General features: G+C 37.7%; 1 protein-coding gene across 1 annotated transcript in view; it reads right to left on the reverse strand.

Annotated features, from left to right (window-relative positions):
- Positions 1-25,802, reverse strand: part of fws (Conserved oligomeric Golgi complex subunit 5 four way stop) — a 372,604-nt gene that overhangs the window by 122,414 nt on the left and 224,388 nt on the right. The window lies entirely within an intron of this gene.

Raw genomic sequence — 25,802 nt, forward strand, 5'->3', positions numbered from 1 at the left:
GGCTAACTTATATTGAATCTGGCCAAAGTATATGCCAGAATTAAATAAATTCGCAACTCAGGAATAAATATATATATATACAATGTTTATTTAGTATTAGGTATAGATGATATTATGTGTGTGAATGTACTAATGAAGAACAGATACTAATTTAGTGATTGTTTATGTTTCATATCGTCTCTAAGCCGAGTGAAAATTGTGAAATAGAAGCCACATCCAGAGCGTCCCTGAAGAGATGAGCTCCCCGTATTTTTCAGCTCACTGGAGACTGCTTCGTCAATTCATGGACAGTTAAAGAACAATAAAACCTTAATCCTACAGTGAAATGAGAGAAGAAATCATCATGTCACAGTTCCCAGATGTTTAGTGATCACGAAGAACACCTTCACAATTACACGTGGAAAGACCTACATCTTTCCATGTGTAATAAAGAGAACATTTTTTTAAAACAAATGAACTCTTGTTTTTAAAATATCAACTTAGGGTCATGGTGAAGAAAACATGTGTATAACAGTATGCCTGATGGTATACATCAGGTAAGGTCTTTGTCAGATAAGTTTCTCAAGTGATTGACATAATCCTTGTATCACAGTTATTCAATAACATATTCAACACCCACTGATCTTTTTTTCTTTTTTTTTTTTGTGAACCATTTTGAAATGTCTAAACTTAACAGAGTAATATGTAGAATAATGTACATAGATTGCTTTAGATTTACTATATACCGTTAATTAAGGTTTACTTAGTCTTGTAAGAGGAGGTATGTTTTTGTTTTACCCCATTACAGAAGTTTCGGAACCCAGTGCAGACACTTAGTATTTCGGTCATTGTCTTTTTGCCCCTGCAGAAATTATGGGGGGGTGGCAATGAGGAGTGTAAAATACCTGTATTTTATCTATCATCTTCCTCTAAGCTACCCCATACTTTTTCCCTTCACTGTATTTCAGGGAGTAGGAAACAACACCGCACTTATCAGCATTCCTCCGCTACTAGAATGCATTCCTCTCTAGTATTCCTCACTTAATGTGAGGTTATTACTGACCTCACATTAAGTGAGGTCAGTAATTGTGATGCAATCCTACCTTTATTAGTGGGGTCGCAGCACAACAGGAGGCCGTTATTTGATCAGCTTCTCACCATTATGGGAGATGGAAGGGCAGATAACAAGGAGGTGTTTATTTTTATCAGATAAAAAGAAGTTATGACTATTGAAAACAGACTTTAAGGGGGTAACCCAAATCTAATAACTGAGGAGTGGATTGTATCAGGCAGTCCCTTTTGCAGGAATTAGATTCCCCGAGTTCAGAGATCAGGAACTCTCACCCCTGAACAAATATGAGTTTCATTTTCACATGGTCGTAACTCCTTTTTTGTTGTTTTTTTTGGTCAACAAATATCAGCCCTGGAGATTTCACAAAAACAAGCTCCAGACCATTGGAAGCATGGAAAGTGTATTGGGGGAGGACCTATATATACTCAGGTGAGACAAAGGACAGGGGTTAAAAAGATCAGAGTTGAAAGTGGAGAGAGAGAGAGAAGACTACCACTACAGCCTTTTCCAGACAGCTCTTTGGTAGAACAGACTTTTTGGACACATTCTTGTTGTCAGAGGAGCTTTGAATATAGCTTTTGCTTGCTCCTTTGCTACTTTCGGCCCGAGTTCTAGATTGATAGAAGAATTGCCGAGAAATCTAGAGAAACCCTGTTCAGATCGAAGAAGACGTAACCACAGTTACCCAAGAACCTCATTGCCAGGAAATCACCTAGCTGAAATCTCCAGCAGAGCTGATTAGGACGGAACAATACAGTCGCTGTTCCAGATACAGTTGGACCGAATCATTCCTTATACTAGTAAGTTTTACTTACTTTTACCCTTTTTGTATTAATACATAAACATCCCTCTTCGTTAGCATATTTATGTGACTGTATTAATGTGACTATACAATACCCAATTGTTACTCAAAGTTTTAGTACAGTACCTATGCATACATGTATATACCTGTTTACTCCTGTGAGATGTGGATTGCAAACTAATTTGAGCAAGATACCATAGAAGAATCACATGAAGAACGTAGACATGTCACTAACCCACACTACCAGCTAGAGACACATAAAGTACCTCTCTTATTCATGATAGTAATGTAAGTGTAAGAAAAAGATGTTCTATTCTCAAATGTCTATTATATGTACATTTCTGATATAGTAATAATAATAAATCATGTTTTGTCTGAGTATCCTTGCGTCTTACCTGCTCACTTGCTACATGTTATCCATAGCACAAGTTTTATAGTAAAAGAACTATTATTGCGGCATTCCTTGACCTGACTATAATAGATAGGGTCTTGGATTAAAAATACAACACTGATCCGATGCTGCAAGATATATTCTCCACATTGCTGAATAGATCTTTAGGGCACGAGATCATTGACCTATTATAAAACCACTAGGCAGTCACACAAGTTCATTGGCGTTTTTCTGGGACATGCTTTAATTAAGGTTTTGTAACATCCAAACCATTCCCAGTATTTAGGCAGCATTCAAAGCATTTCAGATAATTTCGAATATTATAGCCCAGCCTAGCATAACACAGATACCCAGATAAAGGCCAAATGTAACACTATAGAAATTCAAGTATAATGTCAATGTCTTCTCAAACTTCAACCCATACACTGCATTATGTATTATAGCTTCTAATATACCTTCTGTGTTTGATGTTTTCATTAAAAAAAAAAAAAAATTAAATCATTTGCTTAATTATGAGGTTGGGCTTATTGTTCAAAAGATGTGTTATGTGTGAAATGCCTTTGGTTTAAATAATAATTACTAGTGATGCAAAATAGTTTGTCTCATATATAAAAAATTTGTATCAAAGACTGCTATACAGCTTGGAGCAATAGGGCATTAGAGATTAAGTTTCTGCAATGGATAAAGGGATGGTTGGGTCGGAGAGGAGTGGAAATGGTTATCAATATTTATTAATAATATTGGTAAAGGCATCAAGCTTAATGTCTAAATTTCCAGTTGATACAAAGATTAGTAGGGCAGTTACTGACCGTAATTAGGGTATGATACTGTAACTGGATCTAGAAATTTAGGCAGATGGGGTGAAAAGTGGCAACAGAAATGTAACATTGCCAAATGCCAGGGACTGCATGTGAGAAGCAGTAATCTCAGAATAACATACCAATTTGCTGGTATCATACTGAGTGTTGTTTTTTGTTATTTGGTTTTTAGGAGCATTAGCAACTAAGGCCATATTGCTCCGGGGATATGCGTTGGTCATTCCCTGACCTTTCCGCATCCTCCGTATTTGGTGGTGACGGGCTCGAACCCCGGTTTAATCAAGAAGCGTGTGCTACGCACTGCTGCTCCTTCCCACCTGGCTACGGAGACGCCTATCATACTGAGTGTAGTGAAGAACAAAAAGATGTGGGGGGGGGTTATTGTAGATCAGATATAATGTTCTCTGATACAAATATGTGGGTAGGACAGCTCATGGAGTTTTTGTCAGTGTTTGCACAGAAATTTTGGCAAGAGGGATAAGAAAGTGATTATCACATTGTGTAAGGCAATGGTTAGGCTACATTTTGAGTACTACATACAGATCTTAAGCCTTGTTTTAGGAAAGATTTTGATCTTTGGGAATGGTTGCAGTGAAGGAAAGAGGATTAGTGAAGGGAACAAAAGGATATATGCTTAGCAAGAAATTTTTCATCTGCCAATTACCCTGCCTAGACACCTTTGAGGAGATCAATCTGATGGAGGTTTTGGATGGATTGAATGAGACAACCTGAGGTGTCATAAATTTAAATTGAGGTAGTATGGTTGCAGGATAGATGTGTGGAAATTTGTTTTCTTGGAAAAAACTTCAATTTAGTATTGTTAGTTTGAATAAATTGGTTAGTGGTTAGTTTGAATACATTTAAGGAAGAACTAGACAAATTATTAATAGAGAACGGTGGATAAGTGCTGTGGGAAGTTTTCATTTTCATTGTCTGATGCTGAATAAACGTCCTCCCTTGCATTACTTGTCACTACTAATACCTATAATTATTTTTATCATTTCTTATTTATGTATTTCTGTATTTATTTGACAAAATATTAATTAATGTTTAAGTTCGAATTTTTACACACCTACCGGGTTCACTAACCTGTAAAATAGAAGTGACTAATAGTTTTTGCTTATAATGTCTTCTTTTTATTTTAAGAAGCATTAATAAAAAGTTTTATTTTTTGAGAGCAATGTGAAAAAACACAAAGTATAAAATTACATTGAATTGGTATTGCAATCCAATACTAGTAAAAGAATACAAATTGGTAACCTTTTGCCTTTATTACCATTAGATTACTGTTAATTTACTTCAAGAAAACTTTTTTTCACTGATAAAAAAGAAACCTTATCTTTCTGCAGTATATCTCTCTAATACTGGTTATATAACATACTAATAATACTGGTTACATATCATACTAATACTGGTTATATAACATACTAATAATACTGGTTACATATCATACTAATACTGGTTATATAACATACTACTACTACTACTGGTGATATATAAACTTATAGTTAAAAGACAAGTCATCGTCCTCTTCATCAAACAGTACTCTGCACCTAGGATTTTCTTGGAACGATCGCTGCTCATTCGTCCCACCATTCTTCTGACTGAATAGGATGGCATCTTTTCACTGCAAGGCCCTCGCGCTCGAGTATACTGATTAAGGCTCGCACAGCGCAATGAGTCACGGGATGGCATACATCAGGGATTTATCCTGCCAAATACAGAGCAGGATAAATCCGTGATGTCGATAATAGTCTTGGATTTTAAAATGTTTCAAAGGAAATGCGCCCTCTCCACCCCGTCTATGAAGATACATGATGTAAGAAGAAGCGAAGGTCACGTTGGAATTTTGGATTCCTTGAAGATGTGGGATTCCCTTTCTCTCCCCATTCTTTCCTTTCAGGCGAAAGATTCACTTCATTTGCATTTTAAATATATTTTTTTTTTATCTCATTTTCATTTCTTGCTCTCTCTCTCTGCAGTATATCTCTCTTAATCCCTTTCCTTTTCTATTTCCAATTATGAATCCAATAAAAATTTATTTACGGAAACATGCCATACAAGAAAACACAAGACACTGGTCCTTGAGGTTGTCACAGACATTCTCTCAGATATCCCAGACAAGCTGTATTTGCTACCTGGGAGTCTAAAACGATGATGCAACTGATATTCGGGTGACACTCAAGTCAAGTGGACCCAATTTCGGCAAAGTCCGGATGGTCTAGGACACCCAAATCCTCTGCTTGCACCTTCACAATGGTGGGACTGTTAGTAATCCTGGGTATAACCTCCATGCACAAGTACATGGTGGGTGACCACCCAGGTGTGAATCAAGGTAAGCAGAGGTCGAGGTGTGGCATACACACACAACATGGAGAAATGCCGCCCCTCTATGTTACCAGGCAATACTAGGTGGTAGATGACTCTCATCAACCGGTGAAATACCACCACTTTGCTTATTGGAGGCTTGAAGTGGTGCAACCCATGTTTAGTCTCTAGAGCTAAGTTCCGGTCAACCCTTCCCTGTCTCTTCAATCATGCAGTATGCTTGATGACTTTTGACGTTTATGATGAACATCGTGGCGAGATCCAATATTCCTTACATTTCGAGGGTACAGCTCTAAAACGGTGTTCGCAGGCCGACCGCTAGTTAGTACACCAGACCGAACCTATTGGTAACTCTCCAGGAGACTTCCGGATCAGCTAGTGTATAATCTTGCTACCTCTACTCTGCCAGATAGTGACTGGAGGGAGTCCGAGTAGTGTGTGTGTGTGTGGGGAGCATTGTCGAGGCCACATTATGTCAAGGATCTGAGTATATTCTTACCATATCTACGCCATATGCAAAAGTTTCATTACTTCATGCAGCATGCCCCCCCCCCCGTTTTCTTACTTTTGAATACATTATGAATTGTCAAACTAATAGAGCAAGCTTATCTGCGAAAAGATCTAAACCTCCCAAACGCTTCCTAATTCATTTCACATATATACGTGGTCTCAATTCTAATCTCAACGATGACCATTTCCACTTGCAGTCTGCCAAATCCCATGTACTTTTTCTGATAGAATCTCAGTTATCAGTTGATTCTACTGCTCATCTCAGATGCCCAAATTATTCGCTGTATGATTCCTTTCGCCTCAAAGGTGGTACTTATGCATATGTCTGTTCTGATATTCCCTGTCAGAGACTTGGCAATTTGGAATCTCCTCTCTTTGATCTTCTCTGGCTTAAAATCTCTCTACCTCATTGTGTCAAATTCACTGTTAGGAAAGTTGGACTGTCTCCAGTCCAACTTTCCTAACAGTGAGGTAATTTTCCTTGTTGATTTTAATGTTCACAACTCCAGCTGGCTTCCTTTTTCTAGTCACACAGACCCACCTCACACAGAGATGCTGAGGCTTTTGCAATTATTAATGACCTCACACAGATTGTTCATTTAATTACCAGAATACCGGACAATCCTAACCATACAGCTAACACATTTGATCTTTTTCTCAAAAACAACCCTTCTAAGAACATGGTCGAAGTGAGTGGTCTTTTAGGCACATTCAAGAAAATTAATACTCAAACACCAGCCAAGTATTTAATAAAATAGAATAAAATATGATACAGTAAACTGGATTATTACAATAAGTACTAAAAATATAAAAATATATACATAAAATCGATATAATAAAACAGTTAAAAACAAAATATGAAAATCGCTAAAATAAGTTAAAATACCGGAAATCCGAAGCATTCGGAGACAGCTGTCTTCTTTCTCAACAGTGTACTGTTGCTACAATGACACATCTTTGAGTAACAGCCCCATGGCACTCATGTGACTCATGAGGAACATCGTCAGTATTCTCTATTTGTGTACCGGAGATGGAAGTGACCCGGGAGCGTGCCAGGTGGAACCGATGATCGTGTCTGAGCACAACTGCCTCAAAAAAGGGGGTGTAATAGCACACCCCTGTCCCTGTTAACGGTATGACAGGATGAACTGATTCGCAAGCTCTCGAGCCACTTGCATTCCCAGAGCCCATGCGCATGGTGAGTAATGACAGCATCCTCAGGGGAGATCCGATGCTGCTTCTTCCAGAAGTGTTCCACCACAGCAGACCTAGCATAGTTCGCAGTTTTGATGGCGGTCAAATGTTCTCCCAGACGGTCTTTTAGATGTCGCCCTGTCTCCCCCACAATCCGGGCACTTAATCTCATAAACTACACTACTGGTGGAATCCTGGGTTATGGGGTCTTTGACTTGAGACACCACTGTGTGCAACCTCCGCCCCCGGAAGCTGCACACAGCAGGTCTGACACTCCTGCAGTGCCCGTGCCACACGCTCTGAAAGGCCCAGATAATAGGGAATGTAAGCAGTAGCCACTGAAGGAGGGAGTTACTGGCAATTGGACCCAGTCCTATAAACATATTTATCCAAGACCCTCTGGGGGTAACCACACTTACTAAGATCTGCCATGATCTTACTAACTTCCATTTCCCTGTCCTCCGCGGTACTGCAGTGGGACTACACCCTATTTATTAATGCCCTGGCTACGCTATCTTTATGTTGATAGGCCTGTGCTGAACTGTAATGGACATGTCTAAGAAATAAGTGAACTCATACACCAACAATTAGATGAATTTTACTGTAACTAAAGTTTTACAAATAAATATCAAAAAACAAATTATATAATTTACTATAATTTACAATAAACTAGTAGCTTTATATTACGGAATACTAAAACTATAATAAAATCATTTACTATAAAATATGCTAATATATAAAGATTAAAGGAGCTAAAAACCTGAAGCTTTCGAGAGCGTCAGCTCCCTTCCTCAACAGTGATAAGACTTCCTGCAAAACCTCCTTATATAACAGGCTCACGGTACTGCCACACATGGTATTCCTCCATGTAGTTCCCTCGGCACATGGGTAGAGCCGGAAGCGGAAATGGCTTGGGTATGTGGCAAACAAAATTGTTCATCCGTACTTAGGACAATTGCTTCGAAAATATCCTCTGTCTCTATTCATGGTATTCTTATTGGATGAGCCAATCCGTAAACCCTATAGCCACTTACACTCCCAGTACCCATGCACGTGGTCCACAATAATCGCATCCTCAGGGGAGATTTGATGCTGCTTCTCCCAAAAATGTTCGGCCACAGCAGACTTATTATAATCAGCGGTTCTTATAGCATTTAAATGCTCCCCCAGACGATCCCTGAGGCGTCGTTTTGTTTCCCCCAGAATCCGGGCATTCTATTCTCTTATAACCCCATAAAATTCTTGCTAGATGCTCAGTAAGGCCCGGATACTGAGCATCTAGCAAGAATTTTACGGGGTTATAAGACACGCTGTGCACAGCTTCCCGGAAGGAGGATGTGCACAGCTGTGTCCTAGGTGAAAGACCGTATACCAAAAGACCTCAGTAGCGGACTTTTTTTTTGGTAGTTGTTGGCGCATAGGCTTCTGTGGCCATAATGCACCTCCCAGGGTTTTTGCAGTACACTGATCCAAGCCCGAGGCGGGAATCGAACCCGCGACCTTTGGGTTTCCAGGCAGGCACTTTACCCACCCGGCTAGCCCGGTCGGCAGTAGCGGAGTTGTATATAGAAAAGAATGCCCAGATTGTGGGGAAACAAAATAACGGCTCAGGGATCGTCTGGGGGAGCACTGAAATGCTCCCCCAGATAACCACCTCCTTATCCCTGCTAGAAAAATTCCTCTATATCATTGACAAGACACCATGAACTACTCTTGAAGACCGTCTGCCCTGCTCAGAAAACTTCATATCTGCCTGCACATTTACCCCAGGTCCTTTTCATTCTCTACCACTGTCAGTGCGGTACCACAGAGTTGATACGTTACTCTGGGATTACTGCTTTTCATATGTAGTACTTTACATTTGTCAATGTGAAACTTCATTTGCCACCTCTCAGCTCATCTGCTCAACTTTTCTAGATCCTGTTGCAGCAGCGTACTGTCATTAGTGTCATTAACAACCCTGCCAACTTCGTATCATCTGCAAACCTGGATATTAAGCCTGATATACCATAATCAATATCATTAATAAATACAGAAAACAACAATGGACCAAACACTGAACCCTGAGGGACTCCATTAATAACATCAGTCCACGAAGAGCAGTATCCATTGATTACCACTCTCTGTCTTCTCCCACTCAACCATCCCTTTATCCATAGCAGCAATTTACCTCAAATGCCACACTGCTCCAATTTGAGCAGTCTTCCATGTGCAACAGTATCAAAGGCCTTTCTAAGATCCAAATATATGATATCAAAGTTATTCTTTGCATCCAGTTCCTTAGTGACCACATCACAGCATACAATCAAATGGTCAGGCAAGACTTTCTCTTAACAAAACCGTGCTGCGTCCGAGCTATAACTGAAGTCTTGTCTAGATGATTTTCGGTCAGGTAAAATTACTCAAGACTGGATTTCCTATTTGGCCCATTGTTTTCTACAGAAACTCGCCATTTTCAGCCTTGGCCACACATGTACATTATAAAACCCTTTGGACAGGTAATACAATTTGGGATTAAGAACTACGATACATTAATTAATAACCTTAAGGACTGTAGACTAGGCGATAATGAGTTACTTCTCATTAGATGTTATCTCGCTATATACAAATGTAAACGTTGAATACACATTAGATATTCTTTGGGATATGTTAAATAGAAACTCTATACCTATTAATTACACTAAGCTTTCTATTAAAGAAATTTTTCGCTTAAACTGTTAGTTGAGGCAAACTTTATCACCTTTCGAGACGTATACAAACAAATTTTTGGTTTGCCAATGGGATTGAGCCTGAGTGGCTTAATATTGGAGATCTATCTCTCAACGATTGAGCATATACATTTTACGCCTTTTTGACTCCATATCACATACTAATGGAGATATTTAGATGATGTTCTAGTTATTACTGATAGTAGTACACTCCAAGACATTTTACATTCATTTAATAATATTCATTCTAAACTTAAATTTACATTGGAAAAGGAGGATATGGATACTACGTCATTAAATTTTCTATTGTTATTGTTGTTATTGTTATTTGGTTTTTAGGAGCATTAGCGACTAAGGCCATATTGCTCCGGGATATGCGGTGGTCATTCTCTGACCTTTCCGCATCCTCCATATTTGGTGGTGACGGGCTCGAACCCCGGTCTAATCAAGAAGCATGTGCTACGCACTGCTGCTCCTTCCCACCTGGCTACGGAGGCGCCTTAAATTTTCTAAATTTCACGATTACTCGGGACTCAAATACAATCCAATTTAACGTCTATTGTAAACTTAAAAACACCGGCACGTTTCTACATTATAACAGCTATCACCCATTCTCCGACAAAAGATCTATTATCTTTAATCAATTTCAAAATGCCTATAAATATTCAGCAACAAAATCTGCTTTGGACTCAGAAATCCATGTATTAACCAGCAGATTCTTAAACAGGGGTTATCCCCTTGCTACAATAAACCGAATTAGGGTACAAGCTAGGGATAGGATACAAAATACTACATCAACCAACAATCGTAATATTAAAAAATACTTCATTTTTGTCCCATAAGTTGAACAGTGGCACAAACAGCTTAACAGATTCTTTAAAGATACCGAATTTAAAATTGTGGCCAGCCCAATATGGAAATAACACACTATATACTGAACAATCGCTCAGTCCACTCCCCGTTCTCAACACAAATTACACATTTCTTGCTGTGAATTACACAAACATTTCTTGCTGTGACTGCAACTCATCTTACCAACGTTTGACGCGTTTTCTGTTGGATATTCGTGTTAATAAACATGTGGCGTCAGTTCGCACTTCTCGTTCAGCAGTGTCAGAATTAGCCTTTCATACCGTTAATGAAAAACATATTTTTTATTTAACCAGGCCAAAATACTTCGTGTCGAACGTAATTATACATTGGACACTAAGTATTTACGCGACTATTAATTGCAGAAACCGTCAAAATTAATTTACACGAGAATTCTGTTAATGTTCGCTGGCCATATCGGATTTCCGATTCATGGGCTTTTACATGTATGCGTGAAGACAAATAGTCTGTATTAAAGTTTCACGCTCACCTCTATTCAGTAATTTTCATTCCCGTGATCACGACATACGGTCGAAGAGTTGTCATCTTCAGAAGAAAAATTGTTCTGCAATTTTTCATTAAATTATTTCAATTAATTTTCTTAATTTTTAATTACATTAAATTGATTTTTAATTACATTAAATTGATTTTTAATTGCATTAAATTGTTTTTCATTGTGTTCAATTGATTTGAATTATTTGTTACTGTAATGTAAGATTTTCGATATTTTTGTTTAATTTCTGCAGAGTATCATACAGAAGTGTTCTACGTACTATATCGAGGTAAATGTCTCTTATTATACCAATATTGATATCAAAATAGAACGTATTGAGCATTACAGCTCTGGTTCATACTACATGAATTCAATGTATTCATTGTCATTTATTTTTTTATACTTTAACTTAATTCCTTAGCATAATTATATACACTGTGATGGGGCTACCTTGCTTATGTTTTTTGAGGATCTATCATTTTTTCCTGCCTTTTTTAATGATAATTTCTTTTTTTACCCATAACCATAACTTTAAATCTTTCCTCCATTACCATAAGTTTGTATAGAAATGGAATGATTTGGTACATGGTCAGGTGTAGTCCCCTAATACCTGATTATGTACCAAACTTCTTTAGTTTGAATCAAACTTTCTCTTTCCCTTAGTTATTTTATTATCTTTGCACCCTCAGTTTGATGTTCACTATTTTTATTTTATTTATTTTTTTATTAATCATATATTTCACTTTCCCTTTCAGCTTCTCTAATTGGTTCTTTGATTCAGCCTTTAATTCCAGATCATTTAATAAATCTTTTAGGTTCTTAAAATTCTTTTCTTTTCATATCTTCTTTTCTTTCTTCTATTAGCCTCAGCACCTTGTGTTCTATACTGCTCCATCTTTGTGCATTATTCTATTAATTCATTCTGAATTCAATCTTTATTATACGCATTTTTATCCTTTGATGCAGCCTTGTACACTGAGGTACAATTTCTGTATAATCTTTATATTTCCCTTTATATACATTCTATGGAGGACATGGATGGATGGAGTACAGGAGTGCATGACAGCCCGAGGCTTAACTGACCAAGACACCTTGAACCGCACTTTATGGCGGGAAAAAATTCCTAACAAGAAATAACTCGTAGGCTGAGGAAACCCATTGTAAATGGAAACACTCCTCTTAAAGAAGAAGATATACATTCTATACATATATATATATATATAGGCAAATGGACTAGATAAGTGTATGAATAGGACAGCTGACCTGACAGGTGTCGCTACAATGAAAAAAATTAGGTGTGCCTGAAAAATAAAAGCAGATTACTAAAAAATTATATAAATAAAATTAAATGAAAATATATAAATAGTACTTAATGCATTTTAACTACGTCATTAAGGGGCAGCGGCCAAAACCAAAGGAAACACAGCAATAAACAAGGCCTCTATTTCTGTTATGATTTATATGTGGCAGACAGATAGAGCGAGCAAACGTGTACATCACAGCCGATCAAATAGAGACCAAAAAGAAAAAGAAATAAAAAACAAAACCAAAAACCAAAATACTATAATGCTAAAATGAATAAGTAAAATGCAAAATTAAGCTAAAATTAAGACCAATTGATTCCAGTTAAACAAAAAATTAATGAAATACAACCAGCCCTACCTGAATTTTAACAAAGAAATTGAAATATCAAGATGAAAGCAAATAGTCAAGATATGAAAACTTACTGACGAATCAAGTGAAATGAACATAAGAGGACTGTAACAGAGACCAAAGAAATAAGCTGAGAGTTCCTAGTAAATTTATAACAGTTAAAGTAAAAAAAGATTTGCAATTTGTACAGAGTGAAAAGCTGCTTGGAAGAAAAGTAACGCTGAGAACGAAAGAGAAAACAAGTTTTTTAGATGCAGAGGAAGCAATATTTGTAATGTGCTTGTGCCAAGAGATTAGAAGTCAGGGTAATTCCCAAAATGTTGTCATTATTTTGATTTATTGGGGCAAGGGCTACTAAGGCATAATGCACCTATTACAATATTATTTGGTACAGGCTTGATAAACAGGTGGATTTAAATTACATTGAATTTTATTATTGTATTATTGTTCTCAGGAAGGTAAAAAGATCATTTATATCTGGTCGGTCTCCGAGGATTAGAGGAACATAGATGTGAAGAGAAAGCTGTTTGTCGTTCTCTTAAGTATAATGGGCAATCAAGAATAAGATGTTTTGCTATGAGTAGGTAATGTGTGAGTACATTAGATGGGTATGTCCAATCCGCAATCTAGAAAGTACAACTTCTTCCTTCCTCTTCCCTATGAGGCTTGATGGCCACAGCTTATGATCGTTTTTAATTTGGAACAATTTATTGTTTTTGTTCTCCTGACAAATTAACAGCCACATTTTTCTTCCGGCACTTCGTATGACATGTTTGTAATCGGTGAAAGGAATCTATTTGTCTGATGTTATGAGACTCGCATTCTTGGCAGAAAAATCTGCTTTTTTTTTTTGTTGGCTGTGATTGCTGAATGTCCACGAATCCAACAGAAGATTAGTTTTTGCTTGTTTGTATGAAGCTGCACTAAATTTATTTGAATTTGTTGTAAACAGGGGTGACTTGAAGAAAGTTTATGCTGAAGAGCAGATACAGTGGTTAAGGATTCTGTATAGATCATGGTTTCAGGTTATGAAGACTGCTTTGCATTCTTTAATGCGATCAGGATAGCATACAGTTCTGCGGTGTAACTAAGGCACTCCAAAGGAAGCTGATGAGGTACTGTTAAATTTGGCAGTACTGCAGTTACACCAACTTCAGAGTCTGTCTTGGAGCTATCTGTGTAAATTTGAGTGTAACAGGAGAACTGGAATGAGTGAGCCACATTAATCTGCTTAATATCGCAATTTTGAAGGTTATGCGTTCTCCATTGTTGGAAATGTATATCAATATTTTCCAAGGGTATTTGCCATGGCGGTGTAACCATGTTTTCATTTGGAGTTATGTTATCCATATTTAGACCACAAGATGTGTTTAATTTCTGTAATCTAATGCTGCACGGTTTATTTTACAAAGGTTTATTTTTATACAAATTATCCCATTTTGGCGTGAAGAAATATTGCCATATAGGATGATGTGGAAAACTTCTGATCTTAGTTGCATAATTCAATAGCAGAGAATGCCAACAAAGGAAAAAGGGGTGTTTCATGTGCTTCTGTATAGAGACTCTGAACTGGTGATGTACAAAAAGTTCCTAGGGCAATTCGGAGACCATTGTGGTGTACAGGATCAAGCCATTTTAATATGCTCTGTCTTGCTGAACCATATACAAAAGATCCATTGTCTAGTCTGGATCAAAGTAATGAATGGTACAGGTGTAGCAGCATGTACCAATCAGCACCCCATGACATAGCAGAAATTGCCATAAGTAGATTCAGCTTTCTTAGACAGGTTGTACGGATGTGCTTAATCTGCTCAAAAAAATTTAATTTTTTATCCAGAATTATTCCAAGAAATCTAATAGTTTATTGATAAGAAATTTAATAAGAACTGAGTAGTAAATCTGGATCGGGATGTAAATTTCGTATATGGCAAAAATGTATTGCTCTTGTTTTTTGCTTTGAGAGTCGATAACCATTATTTTTTGCCGACGGAACAAGCTTGTTAATTGTGCTTTGAAGCTGTCTTTCAAGTACATGCATATTTTGAGAGTGACATGAGATTGCCAGATCAACTGCATACAGGTATGTTTCCACTGTGTCAGGAATGCATGTTTTTTTTTTATGAAAACCACAAACACGAGAGGTATTAGAACCTAGAGTACTTAGTACAGTGCTTGGGTTGGAGGCTGAGAAGACGAAAGAAGATATTTGTTGACATTAGGTTTGAACTTCTGTAGACTGTAATTTTCAGAAAATACAAATGAAGGAAGGTTGTTCCAGAAAAAGGCAGTTGAATGAATAAACGAGGAAGATGAAAAGTTAGTTCTGTGAGTTTGAAGTTGGACAGTAAATGGATGTTGGCTGGTGGCAGCACGTGTTCGGACTGTTTTGAAAAAGCTAGAGAGTGGGAATTATAGAAGCCAATTCAGAAGAACAGTGCCCACTGAAGTATCTGTAGAAAAGGCATGCAGCAGAAACAATACGTCTATGAGACAGCGAGTGGAGAGAGACTGATAGAGATGAATCATTAATTATCCCAACTGCCCTCTTCTGAATGGAATCTAGAAGTCTGACAGAGGTTTTGGGGGCATCGCCCCAGATGTGGGAACAATATTCCATGGTGGGTCGAATTTGCGATTTGAACAGAGTGAACAGCTGTTTGGAAGTAAGGTAACGTTTGTACAGAGTGAACAGCTGTTTGGAAGTAAGGTAACGCCAAGAATGAAAGAGAAAACCAAGTTTTTTAGATGCGGAGGAAGCAATATTTCTAATGTGTGTGTGCCAAGAGAGATTAGAAGTCAGGGTAATCCCCAAAAGAGATATATCATTTTGCCTAGAAATCGGAGTGTCACCAAAGATAAGCACAGGACAGAAGAATCCTTTTTGTGAAATAGAAGAGAAGACTACGTTTCAGAAGGATTGAATCAACTAAGTTGTCTTTGCCACACTGGAGAATTACCTGGAGATCAGCATTTAAGAAATTGGTAGCGGACGTTCGAGAAATTGAAGCTGACTGAGCAGGGCAAGGTTTTTCAAAATGGAAAGTGGAATGTAATGTGCTATCATCAGCAAAACTATGGATAGGATTTTCCAGTCAATGGAAAAATGTCATTAATACACAAGAGGAAAAGAATGGGGGAAAGAACTGAACCTTGGGGGACACCAGCATTAGTGGAGAAGTTAGAAGACAGAGAGCCATTGACCATCACCTTCAGTGAGCGATTAGAGAGAGAACTGGATAACCAATTACAAAAAAAAGTTGGCAAACCATAAGATGGAAGCTTGTTTATAAGACATTTATGCAAAACACGATCGAAAGCCTTTGAGATTTCAAAAGCAACTGCTTGTGTTTCACCACACTTTTCCATTTGTCCATAAATGGGTAACATAAGCCGGAATATCACCAGTGGATCGACACTGACGGAATCTATACTGGCAATCATTGATCAGACGGAAGGGTTCTAGGTAGTTTAAGAGTTGGCATTTAATTGATTTCGTCATTACTTTAGAAAGAGTAGAAGTAATAATAATTGGATGGGAGGGATTTTGTCAACCTTTTTAGGAATTGGCTGGATATGAGCAAATTTCCAAGCAGAAGGAAAAACACCTTTGGAATAAGAAAGTGAAAAAAGGCGGCAAAGAATAGGAGTAAGTTCGGGAGCACAGGTTTTGAGAACAAGTGGAGAAATACCATTGGGACCTGGAGCTTTCTTAGCATCAAGATTCGTCAAAATCCTCCTAACATCCTTTTGACGGAAGACCACAGGAGGCATTGAATAGAGCATGGTGGGAGGTGTTTTACCAAGATCATTAATACATGAGTTGGAAGAGAAATGGGATGCTAGCAGGTCAGTTTTATCCTTGGCTAAAGTGACAACAGAACCATCTGATTTGGACAGAGGTGGGAGCAGAGATGGGCAAAAGTTGTGGCCAATAGCTTTGGCAAGAGACCAGAATGCTCGGCTACCATTAGGGCAAGAAGCAGGTTTTCTACTCTTAGCCTGTTCAAACTCTAGTTTGGACTGATTAATAACTGCTTTACAATTGTTGTGAGCTTTGGTGTAGGCAGAAAATGAAACTGGAGAATTAGAAACAAGCCAATTACGGTATGCAACATTCTTCTCTTGAACGGCCTTAGCACAGTTATTGGAAAAGTAAGGTTTAAATAAAGGACGAGATTTGAAAGTGGACTGAGGAATAAAGGATTCCATTCCTACAAGAATAATTTCACAGACACGATCTGAGCAAACATTGACATCAGAAGTTTTGAAACAGTAATCTGACCAAGGAAAAGAAGAAAAGAAATCTCGCAGGTCATACCATTTTGCATTCTTGTTATGCCAAACAATACGAGGTTGGAATAGCCATGAGATAAAGGCTCCACTGGAGAAGAGACAATCACCAAATTTTGATCTGAGTTACCTAAAGGAACACTCACCTTGACCGTGTACTTATAAGGGTTGTTTGTGAGAAAAAGATCAAGCGAATTGGCTGTATGGTTAGGATTGTCCGGTATTCTTGTAGGTAAATGAACAATCTGTGCAAGATCATTAGAAATTGGAAAAGGCTCAGCATCTCGACCAGTTGGGTCGGTGTGACTAGAAAACGGAAGCCAGCTGGAGTTGTGAATATTAAAATCACCAAGGAAAATTACCTCACTGTTAGGAAAGTTGGACTGGGGAAAGTGAAGATGCAAAGAGAGGAAGTCAACAAGCTCAAAGTGATTAGTGGAGTTGGGAGAATGGTAAAGACAACAGATGAATTTGACACAATGAGGTAGAGAGATTTTAAGCCAGAGAAGATCAAAGAGAGGAGAATCCAAATTACCAATTCTCTGGCAGGGAATATCGGAATGGACATATGCACAAGTACCATCTTTGAGGTGAAAGGAATCATACAGTGAATAATTTGGACAATTGAGATGAGGTGTAGTTGAATCAATCAATAACTGAGATTCTGTCAGAAAAAGTACATGGGGTTTGGCAGACTGCAAGTGGAAATGGACATCATTGAGATTAGAATTGAAACAACGTATATTTGTGAAATGAACTAGGAAGTATTTGGGCGGTTTAGATCTTTTCGCAGATAAACTTGCTCTATTAGTTTGACAATTCATGATGTATTCAATAGTAAGAAAAAGTGGATGAGACATGCTGTATGAAGTAATGAAATTTTTGGATATGGCATACACATGGTAAGAATATACCCGGATTGTTGACATAACGTGGCCTCGACAATACCCCCCACATAAGCACTACTCGGACTCCCTGCAGTCACTGTCTGGCAGAGTAAAGGTAGCAAGATTATACACTAGCTGATCCGGAAGCCTCCTAATGATTTACCAATAGGTTCAATCAGGTATACTAATTAGCGGCCAGCCTGCAAACACCGTTTTAGTGCTGTGCCCTCAAAATGTAAGGAAGACTGGATCTCGCCATAATTTCCATAATAACCTCAAAAGCCATCAGTCATATTGCATGATGGAAGAGATGGGGAAGGGTTCACCGAAACTTAGCTCTGGAGACTAAACATGGGTTTCATGGGATATAGACCTATACATTATGTATAACCCCTGAATGTAAAATGAAGATATCAACCAGCAATTTTTTTTAAGTTAATATCCATATTGTTTTCAATAGGTTTTTTTAAATTTCATGATATTCAGTGCTTTTCTAAGATGTGGTAAAGGAAGGCTGAAGGGGAAACAATTACTGAGCAGTTTATTATGGAGTAATTTGATATTGTCTAAAAGAAGAATGTTGTTGCAAATATTGGTAATTCTGATGCATTGGGATAGTATTATATTTGAATGCACTTTTTTTTTTTAAAGGTATGAGTGCCAATGTGTGAATATGACAATATTGAAGTTGAAAGCATCTCTTTTATTATATATGTTAATTGCAGTTTGAGTGCTACTGATATTAATGTCCAGGTCTAAGTTATTAGCTGAATAATCATTGTTATTAGAACTCTCCAGGTAAGTTCTGGAGGATAAATACCAGAAGATTTCTGTATAAATCAAGGGTAGATGATTACTAACAAGTCATCTATATATCTGTAAATCTTTATGTCTAAGGGTATGAAAATCTCAGACCAATGTAGGTATAAGTTAGCTAAGACACAGCTAGCTTGGCTACCAATAGGGGAACCTTTTGTTTGCAATATACAGTTTTTGCCATCAAATCTGTAATTATTGGAAATGCATAGGTTTATGAGATTCTTCAATAAACAGAATAACAACTAATAATATTTTTATAGTTATTGTAAATTTCATTCATGACTGATTTTAGGTTGGTTAGGTCTATGCTGGTGAATAGACTATTGAAGTCAAACGTTTTAATCATGAGTGATGTTGCCATTATTTAGGGCTGTCTTTTCAACTTTTGGAGAGTGTGTATAAAAATTATTTCTCAGATTTACAAATGTTTCGAATATAGACTAATTATTTCATAGATTTGAAATAATTTTCTTCTTCCTTTTCTTTTCTTCTTTTCAGGCACCTTCCTTTGTATTGTTTTCAGTATATTATTGATAATATTATGATTATGCTTCTTTTTTAACTACTACTTTTCATTTTTTATACTACTGATTTTATTTTAGAACTGTTTTTATATTGATTTTATTTTAGAACTGTTTTTACACTGATTTTATTTTAGAACTGTTTATATGCTTTTATGAATTGTCAACTCAGTAATAACACACTACATGTGCAGAGCAGGATAAATCTGACCGTGGGGGCTTATGCTCTATACAGCTCCTCGACACATTCCTCAATTCTACAAAATTCTCATTTATCACACACTTCACAGAGCACACCAGCATCCAATGCTTCTAGTTGGGGTTATGACCTCCGATTCCAATCATCCCCAGTCGTTTTTAAAATTTAACAGATGTTCTAAAAGCTCTGCCTTGTAAGGCATGTATGCATCCACAGCATGTTTTAATAGTTCTGATGAACCTATTTTCTGAAAATGCAGCAACGTGGTTTACCTCTTAACCTGCAATAAGAAACAGGTAGGAAAAACTGGTAATAAACTTCTCCTCAGGCTTAACTTACAGAGATCAGATATCAAGAATTATATTAACTGCAATAACCATAATAACTGTCAACCTGCTTTACCAACAGTTTTATTTCCATACTAGCACAAATACCTGATCCTAGTGCCAGAAATAGACAGGAAGAATTATTCATGCTAAAGTTAAAAAATCTTTATCCATATGGACTCAGCAAACATGATTTGCTATTTTGTACTAAACATATCATCCTCAAGGCCCTTTACAGGTTCCTCCTCGCCTTTAATTTCACTTCTAAACACTTACTTACCTTATTAAAGACATTTGTAAATTTAAATTAAAATCCGGCATAAATTCGAATTGCCAAGTTAATATTTCCATCATATTTAAATACAATACTAGCTTGGACAACTTCAAAATTAACAGCTGCATTAAGAATTTAACTGACCTACTTCCTGCTGGCTGCCAGAATTTGAACATTATATCCAGATTCAGATATGCAAAACTATTCGGGCGAAGCCTGTAATTATAAACATCTAGCTACCAATATGGATTAATTTGCTCTTGAGCCTATTTCCCATGGATGTACAGTTAGTCCTCATATAGCATGATAGTTGTGTTTCTAGAAACCCTCGTGCAATGCAAAATCGTGCAATATAAACAACAGGTCCTATGGGGAAAAATAAGGTTAGGTTCCGACCACCCAAGATTGAACACACATTTGTAACCAAACACAATAAATAATCGTAATAAAATACTTAGGTATTTTATTACGACTATTACGTAATATTGACTACGAGAAAGCCTTCGATTCAGTAGACCACGACCGCCTAATTGACCGACTGAGAAAACTTGGGCTTGAAAACAATGATATCAACTTTATTACAACTCTCTACTGGAATCAAACAGCCCGACTTCGCTATGACATCGACCTGACAGACCCAATTCCAATAAAAAAAGGCGTCCGGCAAGGCTGTCCATTATCTCCCATTCTTTTTAACATCTATTCGGAAATGATCTTCGACCAAACACTGGCTGACAAGAACATCAGCATAAAAGTTAACGGACACTACATCAATAACTTAAGATATGCCGATGACACAGCACTAATAGCGGCTTCAGAACAAGATTTACAGACCATCTTGAACAAAGTGGACATAGAAAGCCAAGCATGGGGGCTACGAATCAACAAAAAGAAAACAAAGGTGATGAAGGTCAGCAGGACTGCAAGCAAAATCACGATCAAACTAAACAACGAAAAATTAGAGCAAATACACCGCTTCAAGTATCTTGGAGTACTCATTGATGACCAGCTGAACCATGAGGCCAAAATCAAAAGCAGAATTGAACAAGCCAGGCAGGCATTCACCAAATGGAGAACCCTCCTCACCGACAGAAGCTTGAACATCATGCTCAAATTACGCACATTGAAATGCTACATCTGGCCAATACTGCTCTACGGTGTAGAAACCTGGACTCTAACATCAGCCACTACAAAAAAAGCTCCAGGCCTTCGAAATGTGGCTCTACCGAAGAATGCTGAAAATTCCGTGGACAGCCAAGATAATCAACGCACAGGTCCTGCAGGACATGCACACGGAACGGGACCTGCTCAAAACCATCATCAGCAGGAAATGCAAATACCTAGGTCACATCGCTAGGAACCAACAAAAATATCACCTACTACCACTCATCCTGGAGGGAAAGATCGAAGGCAAGAAACGCCCAGGCAGACCGAAAATGGCATGGCTAGATAACATCAACACCTGGCTTCACATGACAACAGCACAAATTCTACACGCAGCGCTAGACAGAGAACAATATCAAAACGAAGTCGCAAACGCCATTCGGCAGCATTAAAGAAGAAGAAGATTACGTAATAAATATTGCTAATGCCTTTGCTTCTATGGTAAGCAAACTTGTTTTTTGTTTGATTTTCTATCAAAACAGATGACAGCCGTTCCATCTCTTCCAATTCTTTGTGTCTTAATCTAATGGATTTTAATTACACTTTGAGTTGTTCCTGCTATGAAAGTTGTTTTTATTTTCTCTGCATTCTTCGTAATTCTCGGCGTTGCCTCATTTAGGTCTGTAGCACGTACAATATAACATGGTCCTCCATTTCGCTCGAAGCGTTTCCCAATTTCATATTTTTTCTCTATCGACAGAGGCGGACTGGCCATAAGCCTTACCAGGGAAACCTCGGAAGCCGGTGTGATTTTGGCCATAAACCATAGTATGAGACCACTATAAATTTTCCTGGGTAAGAATTTTTGACCCAGTCCGCCTCTGTTTATCGATATTGCTTTTCTTTTTTCTCTCTGAATCTGCAGTGTCTTCACCAGGACACTTCCTTTTCACACCTTTTAAGAATTTTACTAATTTTTAGGGAATAAAGCACAATTACAAAACGAGGAGGCATGCTTGATACACATAATCAAAATTGCACGCGTGTAGCAACTGAATAAACAACATCGTAAAGGCAGAGATACACTATTAACACCTCACATTTTACTAAAGCACATTTCTAGGGGTTACTACCATAAAACAATAAAAACAATTTCCAGTTGCATTTCCGCTAGTGGAATCTGTTATAAACTGGTAGTAAAATCGATCTAATTGCATTTGCGATAATACCGATAGTTGGAACTGTGTTGGTTTTTACATTATTATGGTGAAATATGTTTCCCCTTCACTGATATAAAAAACATAAATACATTTTCAGAATCTTCTCTTCATTCCTATCGTGTTGCGTTCGCTTGGGGTGATTCTGTGTTCGACTGCCATTTCTTGTAAACACAAAGGCAAATCGTGCTTAAGCGAATTCAGTTCGTGTTAAATAAGATATCGTTCCCCTATTTATAAATCATGTATGATCGAATTCGTGTAGTGTAAACACGTGTTATACGAGGACTGACTGTATTTGCCATCAGCCACATTTTCAACCTTTTGTTGATGTACACTTTGGTCATATCATAACAGTCAACCTAAATATTACAAACCAGGAACTAAGAAGCCTCATAGCTTATGGCTTCAAATATAGATTATACTCTAAAATCAGCTTCACACTTTTCAAAAAACAGTTATATTAAGATTTACTCAACTTCTATTTTGAGCTTTCTTACCATTGTAACATCCCCGTTGAAGCCTTCCAATTATGGACTAATTCTGTTTTAGCTTAGAGGCTACATCTGTATAAGATATCTAGGCCAAAGGGGCAACCAACTACTAGATTAAAATTCCATTTTTCCAAAATAAAACAACAATTCGTAGATTTACACAAACATTTTGTCATCATCCCAGTGACTAAAGCCTCCTGCAACTATGCCATTATCTTTAAGGCCTTTTATTTCCAAGCGTTAAATGCAGAACTAAATACCAGTGCCACCTATTAGTCCATTTCAAATATCAGCCGTATAATTACTAAGAAATTAATTGCTTTCAGCAAGAAATTAAAAATCAGCATTAATAATTACAAATTTCCTTATATTTACCTAATACCTATGTTCCAAAAAAATCCCAAAAGGTTTCAGGTTCATCACTTCCTGCAAGTACAGTTATGCTCATAAGCCTGCCAAAACCTTAGAACTGTTACTTAAACCTATAATGGACATCCTTCCTTATAGCTGAATAATTAATAATAATATACCAGCTATTAATACCCTAAATAATGGCAACAGCACTCATGTTGAAACACATGGTCCTTGAGGTTGTCACAGATATTCTCTCAGATATGCCAGACAAGCTATACTTGCTACCTGGGAGTCTAAAACGCTGATCGAACTGATTTTCAGGTGACACTCAAATCAAGTGGACCCAATTTTGGCGAAGTCCGGACGGTCTGTAACAGCCAACTCCTCTGCTTGCACCTTCACGATGGTGGGACTGTTAGTCATCCTGGGTATAACTTCCAAGCACAAGTACATGGTGGGTGACCACCCAGGTGTGAACCTACATAAGCAGGGGTCAAGGTGTGACACCCACACCACATGGAGGAATGCCGACCCTCTATGTTACCAGGCAGTCCTAGGTGGTAGATGACTCTCATCAACCAATGAAATACCACCACTTTGCTTATTGGAAGCTTGAAGTGGTGGAACCCATGTTTAGTCTCTAGAGCTAAGTTCCGGTCAACCCTTCCTTATCTCTTCCATCATGCAGTATGATTGATGACTTTTGAGGATATGATAAACATCGCGGCGAGATCCAATATTCCTTACATTTCGAGGGTACAGCTCTAAAACGGTATTCGCAGGCCGGCCGCTAGTTAGTACACCGGACCGAACCTATTGGTAACTCTCTAGAAGGCTTCCGGATCAGCTAGTGTATAATCTTGCTACCTCTACTCTGCCAGATAGTGACTGGAGGCATTCCGAGTACTGTGTATGCGGGAAATATTTTCGAGGCCACGTTATGTCAAGGATCTGGGTATATTCTTACCACGTGTACGCCATATCCAAAAATTTCATTACTTCATACAGCATGTCCCACCCACTTTTTCTTACTATTGAATACACCATGATTTGTCAAACTAATAGAGCAAGCTTATCTGCGAAAAGATCTAAACCTCCCAAGCGCTTCCTAATTCATTTCACAAATATACATGGTCTAAATTCTAATCTCAACAATGTCCATTTCTACTTGCAAACTGCCAAACCCCATGTACTTTTTCTGACAGAATCTCAGTTATCGGTTGATTCAACTACTGCTCATCTCAGATGCCCAAATTATTCGCTGTATGATTCCTTTCGCCTCAAAGGTGGTACTTGTGCATATGTCTGTTATGATATTCCCTGTCAGAGACTTGGCAATTTGGAATCTCCTCTCTTTGATCTTCTCTGGCTTAAAATCTCTCTACCTCATTGTGTCAAATTCACCTGTTAACTCTACCGTTCTCCCAACTCCACTAATCACTTGGAGCTCTTTGACTTCCTCTCTTTGCAACTTGACTTTCTCCAGTCCAACTTTCCTAATAGTGAGGTAATTTTCCTTGGTGATTTTAATGTTCACAACTCCAGCTGGCTTCCGTTTTCTAGTCACACCGACCTAGCAGGTCGAGATGCTTAAGCTTTGGTAATTACTAATGACCTTGCACAGGTTGTTCATTTACCTACAAGAATACCAGACAATCCTAATCATACAGCCAATACGCTTGATCTTTTTCTCCCAGACAACCCTTCTAAGTACACGGTCAAAGTGAGAGGTCCTTTAGGCACTTCAGATCACAACTTGGTGATTGTCTCTTCTCCAATGAACCTTTATCTCATGGCTATTCCCAACCTCGTGTTGTTTGGCATTACAAGAATGCAAAATGGGATGACCTGCGAGACTTCTTTTCTTGTTTTCCTTGGTCGGATTACTGTTTCAAAACTTCTGATGTCAACGTTTGCTCAGATCGTGTCAGTGAAATTCTTCTTGCAGGAATGGAATCCTTTATCCCACACTCCATTTTAAAATCTTGTACTTTAAATAAACCTTGGTTTTACAATAAATGTACTAAGGCTGTTCAAGAGAAGAATGTTGCATATCGTAATTCGCTTGTTTCTAATTCTCCAGTTTCATTTTCTGCCTACACCAAACCTCGCAACTATTGTAAAGCAGTTATTAATCAAAGTATTCAAAGTATTTTATTATTTTTTTTGGCGGGCTCCAGGGTTTCCCCTATTCGCCGCTGAAAGTAATCTATACATTGTGCACAATTTATAATGATTAATTATACATGAAAAGTACAATGATTAATTATACATGAAAAGTACAATGATTAATTATATATGAAAAGACTATAGTATGAATCAGAGCTGTAATACTCAATATGTTCTATGTATTGTCGATTTTTTCGTTTTTTCCGTTTTAATTTCTGGAGGGTATCATACGGAAGTGTTCTACGTACTATATTGAGGTAAACTCCTCTTATTAATTTCTAATGAAAAGACTATTTACAGTGATGGTACATAAAAAGACTATATACAATG

Source organism: Mastigoproctus giganteus, chromosome 11 (genome assembly GCF_048544385.1).
Source record: "Mastigoproctus giganteus isolate SK-2022 chromosome 11, ASM4854438v1, whole genome shotgun sequence".
NCBI classification, from domain to species: domain Eukaryota; kingdom Metazoa; phylum Arthropoda; class Arachnida; order Uropygi; family Thelyphonidae; genus Mastigoproctus; species Mastigoproctus giganteus.